This window comes from Fundulus heteroclitus, unplaced genomic scaffold (genome assembly GCF_011125445.2).
Source record: "Fundulus heteroclitus isolate FHET01 unplaced genomic scaffold, MU-UCD_Fhet_4.1 scaffold_148, whole genome shotgun sequence".
NCBI classification, from domain to species: Eukaryota; Metazoa; Chordata; class Actinopteri; order Cyprinodontiformes; family Fundulidae; genus Fundulus; species Fundulus heteroclitus.
In genome coordinates, this window is record NW_023396560.1 from 41,121 (window position 1) to 49,281 (window position 8,161).

At 38.7% G+C, this 8,161-nt stretch overlaps 1 pseudogene; it reads left to right on the forward strand.

Annotated features, from left to right (window-relative positions):
- The first annotated feature begins 234 nt into the window (after window positions 1–234).
- LOC105915998 lies at window positions 235–5,791 on the forward strand (annotated as a pseudogene).
- Window positions 5,792–8,161: the final 2,370 nt, after the last annotated feature.

Sequence of the window (8,161 nt, forward strand, 5' to 3'; positions counted from 1 at the left end):
TCTAACCAACATTGGTTTTATAAATGACTTTGTCCCCTCACAGATGGACTCAGGATTCAGAAATTGGTCTAAGAGTGGCTTTACAAATCTACGCCAACTTCATAAAGATGGGTGCTTTAAATCATTTTTCAGTATCACCTACTGAAGGCATAGAAAACTATAAAAGTAATCTTAAAATGAAAAAAGAAGAGCAGCGTAGGAAGCAGAACTCCCATGCTATGTCAGATTGCATGAGTCGCTTCATTAGTGCAATATCCAGCAAAGAAAGGGGATTGGTTAGATTATTTTCTGACATGGATACAAATGAACCTCGACAACTTGTCTAGAACGAAACTTTCCAGCCTCAGGGAGCTTTACAAGGAAAAATGCAAGGACTCTGAGAACAAAAATGATATCAAAGAAATTGACAAACAACTTTCTGTTATGGTTGAGTTTTGGTTTGGCTTTGTTTTTCTGTTATTTTCATTTTTTCATCTTTTTTGGGTTAGGTTTGACTTTATTTATTGTTAGTTTTCAGTCATCAGTTATTTTCTGTCAATTTTCATTTCACCTCCTCAGCAGTCAGTCACACCTCATAATCATTTACTTGTTAATTAGCCAGACCCTTGTTTCACCTGTTAGTGCTCTATTTAAACCTTCCTCTGCCTTCAGTTCAGCACTGAGCCATCTTCTGTTATCCATCACTCCATGCCAGTCCTCGTTTTTTTTTTTTTTTTTTTTTTGTGCCTTGGAAGATCTGTTTTTGCTTTCTCGTTCAAGGTTAGTCCTGCCAGTCGCTCTGAAAGACTTTGTATCCTGCTGATTGTTCCTGGAGAAATTCTGCTCTGTGCCCTGTTGTTGCTACGAGGCCTGCTAGCTGAGCAGCTCTAAGCTTTCCTAGCCACCAGGCTTTATGGACTCTCACTCCGGGCCGTCAGCTCCTGCCATCATCTACATCTTTGACCCTCTGCAGTCCTGATCCTCCGGTCTTCATCACCCGCCATCCAGCACACTTCCTCAAATAAAAACTCTTAAACTTTTAGTTCCGTGTGCGTGTCCTGAGTTCTTCAGTAAACAAGCCATGACACTTTCCAACAGCTCACTGGGAGTTGAGCACTTCTTCCGTGAAATGGGTCAGATCTATGAAGCTTCTCTTTACCTTCCACAAACAGATCCGTCACGTCAACAACTGCAACATCTGCCCAAACTCTGTGCTCAGTTACTGCTGGATGGATTTCCTCTGGAGCTTGTAGATGGAGATGCTTCCAACATACCTCTCCGATGGGGGAGTGACGTTCTCTCTCAGCTCAATGACTTAGACTTAGACTTTCTTTATTGTCATTTTGTATGCACAGAGTGCGTACAGAACGAAATTTCGTTTTCATACAGCTCAGAAAAATTGCAGTAACTCTACGGGATACCTTGCAGTGAATTACAGGTGTCTCCAAAGAACAAGATACTGGTTGTCACAGTGGGAGTGGTGGCCTAGTGGTAAGAGCACAGAGCTTCGGTCCCAGAGGTTCTGAGTTCAACTCCCACAAGCTGCCATTCTGGGTCCCTGAGCAAGACCCTTTACCCTCAATCGCTCCCCAGGCGCCGCACAGTGGCAGCTCACTGCTCCCCAAGGGAATGGGTTAAGATGCAGATTGATCTCCATTGTGAGATCAATAAAGTTAAATTATTAGTTCAGAGCACAGGAAAATCCACTCTCCTTAACACCATGTTTGGGGTGCAGTTTGCAGTCAGCAGTGGTTGATGCACTCGAGGAGCCTTCATGCTGCTCATCAAAGTCAGTGAAGACTTCAAAAAAGATCTGAACTGTGACTTTGTGGTGATTATTGACACTATAGGCTTAAAGTCACCAGAGCTGGCACAGCTGGATAACAGCCATGAACATGACAATGAGCTGGCAACACTGGGGCCGTTTCTCAATATGCGTTCTTGAGCGGTCTCGTGTGCTCGTGACACGTTGTCAGCCTCAGCCTGAGCACTGTTCCGATTGCCGAGAATGCCAGAGCGAGAACGCGCCGATTCCCCGGATGTTGTTCTCGCCCCGCTCTCTTTATCGAGCATGCATCAGAGCAGACTTGTGCGTTCTTCAGACTGACTGCTTTCTCAGAATGCACAGCGGCAAGATAATTTTTAGGCTTTTTAGAAATTAAAAATGTTTAAAAAAAAAATTTCAATAAGATTTATTGTGGTGTAGTATATAAATAGTTTTGAATGTTAAAGAAATGCTAAAAAACTGTGCGTCTCATGACGTCACAAGTACGCTTCTGTTCCAATACACACCATACGTGCTGCATGCTCGCGTTCTTGTCAAGTCCGATCTTCCTGTGTTCTCGCCAAGACCGGACTTGACAAGGACGCGGGTCCGTACTTGCGTTCTCGTGATTTGAGAAACGGCCTGGTTGTTGGGCTGAGCGACGTCACCATTATCAATATTGCAATGGAGAATTCAACAGAAATGAAAGACATCCTGCAGATAGTGGTGCATGCTTTCCTCAGGATGAAGGAGGTCGACAAAAAGCCTAAATGTCAGTTTGTTCACCAGAACGTTTCTGATGTTTCAGCCCATGAGAAGAACCTACGAGACAGGAAGCTGCTCCTAGAACAGCTGAATGAGATGACCCAGGCAGCAGCTAAAATGGAAAAGAAAGAGGAGAACAAGAACTTCACTGATGTGATGGAGTACAATCCAGATACTGGGAACTGCTACATTCCTGGACTCTGGAATGGAAACCCACCAATGGCACCAGTCAATGTGGGATACAGTGAGACTGTCTATGAGCTCAAGAAAAACATCATCCAACTGCTGGGAAAGTGTGAGTCAACTTCTAAAAACATCTTGGAGTTCAGAGAGTGGATAAACAGTCTGTGGACTGCAGTAAAACATGAAAACTTCATCTTCAGCTTCAGAAACAGCCTGGTAGCTGATGCATACATGAGGCTCTGCACAGAGTACAACAAATGGGAGTTGGAGTTCAAAAATGAAATGTACACCTGGGTTACAGATGCAGAGACAAGAATTTTTAATTTTGGGACATTTGCTGCAAAAACTAAAATATCTAACCTGAGAGAATACCTCACTGCCTTGAAAAGTGAAGCAACTACAGAGCTGACCAAGTGGGAGACAATGATGCTTGACAATCTGAAAAAATACTTTGAGCAGCCAGAAGGTCTTGTTTATCTGGTTGAAAGATACAGAGAGGATTTCTTAAACAGCATAAAGAGTCTGAGGAAACAAACTAAAAGCTCAGTATTTAACGAGATCACAGCAGCAGCTGACATCAAACAGGGACTGAAAGAACTCAACAAAATCAGAGACACTTACACAGAAGAAATTGAAACAGCAGTTTGTGCTTTGATTGATAAATGCCATAAGAAAAAAGTTAATATCACAGACAGAGAACTTGATGAAAGTCTCAATAAGATGTGGGCTGAAGCATTAGACATCTTGTCTTTATCTGCACTGCAGGCTTTAGATATCTTCACCAGTGTTTCCCATCAATTGCTAATAAATCTTTCACTCAAAGGAAGCCATGCATGTGAACTGCTCAGTAAAAAAAGCCTCCAAGACTGTGGATTGGAGCCTTTTACATACAAACCCAAAGGACCGAAAGAAAAAATCCAACTCAAAGTATCAGAATGGTTCACCCGAACAGATCTAGTTTAGACAAAACAAGAAATTGCTGACAGCATCATATCTGCTTGTAATGATTGTGTCAGTGATAAAATCAAGAGAAAAACTAATTATCACGATACTTACATCCAGGAGATCCTTCACATCATTGATGAGAGGCTGAATAAGACTGATGTTTACAAAGACATTGAGTTTGAAGTGTCTCTGAAACAACACATCTGTGGCTCTGCAGCCAGGGAGTTTCAGAAAATGCATGAAGATTTTATACAAGAAAATGATCCTTATAAACATCTGGAGAAAAACAAAGAGAAGTTTTGTGAAGATTTCAAAGATGTGTTCAATGAGCGAGACCAATGCCAGAAGAAAGCTGAAGAATTCACCAACTACTGTCTGAAACCTGCTGTGGAGGACTTTGTCTATCGTCATCTTGGTCTTGATATTGTTGATAAAATGCTGACAAGAGAAGAGTTCAGCACACGGATGTCCTTCCAGTATTATATTTTACTGGATCTGATTTCAAAAAGTGACTTCCAAAGCTTTCAGAGATATATCTGCTCATATGAAGATTATGTAAAATCGTGGATATCTGATAGAATTAAGGAAACTTTCTCTTCTGAGTCAGAATTATGTGAGCTTGAGGACAGACATCTTCAGTCCTGCATTAACCGCATAAATGCTGCCATTAAAAAGGGAAAAGCAGAAAAGACTGACAGTCTGAAGACATTTGCAGAAAATATCTGTAAAGAACTTGGTGATAAACTGGTCATTTCCCAGGATGCTCTTGATGCTTTCATGGTTCTGAACAAAGCTGACCAGGACCAGTTTGCTCACTTGCTCAAAGAGTGTTTAGGTGGAATGACAGAAGCTCTTAGAGACAAGTTTAGAAACACCACATTTGAAATAAAACTCACAAATCTCCATGTAAAGCCACAGAATGTGCTTTTCAACATGGTGATTGGTTGTGGTAAAAAGTGCCCATTCTGCAAAGTACCATGTGATGCAGGTGGAGAAGCCCATACTGTACACTTTTCTGCCCTGCATCGACCAGACGGTCTAAGTAAGGTCAGGTGGGGTGACTCAAATAAACTCTCCACTAACATCTGCTCTTCTCTTGTTGTCAGTGACATGCGTTTTAGCAGCAGTTCTACAGAAAATAAAATCAAATGCCATCGTTACAAAGACTATAAGAAGATTTTCCCAGACTGAGATATTCAACCAGATGTGAGCTTTGGGGTGTCAGATTATTGGAAATATGTGATAAACAAGTACAACAAGGAATTTGCTGAAGTATATGATGCTCTGCCTGCTGACATTCCTGCTTCATGGGAGGAAATCACAAAACAACAGGCAAAGGAAAGTCTCAAGAAGTCATTCCACAACAAGTGAAATCTTAATTCATCTGTAGTTGAAAGAACACAGATGATGAAAACATGGTTCTTGCATGTGGAGTAGGTTTAACTTTTTTCTTTATAATTTCCTTGAAAGCCAACCTAGCCTATATATATATATATATATATATATATATATATATATATATATATATATATATATATATATATATATATATATATATATATATATATATATATATATATATTCATAACATGTCGTGTCATTGCACTTTACAAAGGCAATTTTGTTTAAATGTGTTTTATTTGTATGTTTTTAAACACAATGCACTGAATTTCATATAGTTGGTGCTATGCTTGTTACTAAAATAAAAAGCAGAGCTCCCTATGTCATTGGCTCAGGTCAAATGGACTTCATCTTTGTTGTGTATAATAAAAACATTTATTTTTGTAAGTGGTGATTTTTTCTTTCCTTTTTTTTTTTGAAAGGTAGTAAAGTCTCTAGAAATAACTTGGATGAACAATTTGTTGCATGTTTAGAATCAAATTTATTCTTAGACTTTACTGAAAATATTTTTCCAAATACTAAGGTTTTTTTTCCAGTCAGATAACATCTTGCTGCCTTATGTAATTCTGGAAAGTGAATGAATTCATCATGTTTTATCTGCTACGTACTTACAACCATTAGAGATAAAGTGAGCTGCACTCTGGCAGCTCTCCCAAATTTATAGCTCTGCCCACTGGAACCACTGCTCTGACCCTATAACCTCCCCCGGACCAGGTGGGAGCCCAGAATTCCCAAACTGGAGAGAAGCCGTGAGCAAACAAATCAGCATTAGGAGCAATTAATTAGAATAAAAAATACTTACCAGAAAACAAAATCAATCTGTTCAAAAACCTTCAGCTTTCCAAATACCTGCAGGGTGCTCTTCAACGTCAGAACATGAAAACACGCTTCAAACTACTTCAGTCTATCAAAGTACTGCATAAACTTTAGCTATTATGACAGAAAATCTCAAGTAAAATTAAAAGCTATTCAGTCCTTAAGTTGAGCAAACACCCAATTTTTAGTGGTTTAGCTAAAAAAAACTGGGTTCTTATGTGCCTTGTTTACACATGAGAACCAAAATCAATCAATCAATCAATCTTTAAAGTACTATGGTAATTGAAATGAAATCATGTAAATCCATTTAACTGAGAAAGTTAAATCCATGGCTGCAGAAGAGGAAGGACAAGGTGACCCAGAGGAAGAGGTGGATCTTAACCTATCACTCTTTAAATTAATTAATCTCAAGTAATAGAAAAAGCATCACCTCATTTGTGTGATATAGTCTTATAATAGTTAATCTCAAGAACCCGAATTTAGTATCAATCTAAAAAAATCAGTATCTAAAAAAGGTGATTTTTACTCTAGGTCAAAATAATAGTTCATATAACAAAAGATTACCCATCATCTGCTGGAATATATCATTTTGGAGTGGTTATTACACACATTTAAACAGATATATTATTCAGTCAGAAGCCATTTTGCATTTTCTCATAAGCCCCTTTTCCAGAATCTCAGTAATGGAAAAACGTTCCTTTCAATTTCAGTATTTTGTGAAAATGTGAGGTGTTCTTTGCTGTTAGAGCACAAATTCATCCCTAGCATAATTAGTTAACGACAAACAAAATGAGTTAAGTTTTAATTAATGTAACTTGTTTTGTTAAACAAGTTACATCAGAAGTTGTGAAAAAAGAATAACTTCATAGGTGCTGCATGTTGGGATCCAAATACTTTGCTCAGTGCAGTTTCAAGAAAGTACAAATGGAATAAAACAAACAAACAAACAAACAAACAAAAAAAAAAACAATTGTAAAAGGTTGGTTATTGTAAAAAAATGGTAAAATCATATAAATAAAATAATGTGATTCAGGATAATAGAGCCTCAGAGAAGTTTCCCATTTGTCCTCAAATGAATAAAAAACCTGTCCCCTAAAAATGTATGTAATATTAGCAAAAATGTTTGATTTGTTTTATTAGACTTTAAAATGTAAAGATTTGAACATCCTAGCAATACCATGTCTTTTTCACAGGCTGTGAGACATAGCATTGCTTTTATCTTTAACATCTTTACACTTTAAAGTCTAATAAATCAAATAAATATTGTGCAAATCTAAATTGAAATATTTTTATGGTATTCGTGGACTGATTTTGTAATTATTTTAAGTAGATAACAACCATTCCTGGCCAGTTCTTTCTTAAAATCTAGATTCTTAATGTCAAGGAGGCCTACCTGTTTAAATAAAGATAATAATAAACGTGGTTCTGACAACACCAGCGGACCATCCAGTCGCCACCTGTCTGTATGCAGCCTCATTCCTGACCTGGATCAGACCAATGACACCGATGCCATCCTCAAACATCTGGAGTTTCACAGACAGGTCTGCTGAGATGCAGTCATTTGTGTACAGAAAGGAGTTGGGAGTGAACCCAACCCCTGGAGGGCGCCAGTGCTGATGGTTCATGTACAGGAGAAGATGGTTGCACTTGTTGAAGGCTGAGCTGAAGTCCACAGGCATACCAGTGCACATTCCTGGGTGGTTGAGGTGGTACAGGATGGAGTGTTGTCCAGGTTTACTTCATTATCTGCCAACCTGTTCCAATGGTAAGCAAACTGCAGTTGGTCCAGCAGGGGGTCTGTGATCTCCTTCAGATGCTTCAACACCAGGTGCTCAAAGGATTTCATGAGCACAGACATCAGGGTGGCAGGCCTGTAGTCCTTTAACCGTGTGATGGTGCGTTTCTAGGGACTGGGGTGACTGGAGTATTTGAAGCATGAGGGATCTTCCCACTTCTGAAGTATTTGGAGATGTTTTTGCCACCTATCTAATTTAAAAATCTGTATTTTCTTCCCATTTTACCTCAGTGGAGTTTTCTTTGTGCTTGTTTGCTCAAATTCTTTGGGCGTCTATACAGCCATATTCGCTTTTTTGTTCAGAAATCTTGGTTCAAATATCAACAGTTTGTCACTAATACATTTAGATAGACCTATTATGTAGGCTCTTTAACGTTTCAAAGATAAAACAGCATAGAAAAAACACAAAAAAAACCCTGAGTCATCAACATTTATTAATAGACTTTTACTCTCTTTTTCAATTGCTTATAAATTCCCTTTTTATCTTTTTTATTGCTGAATGGGTATTTAAG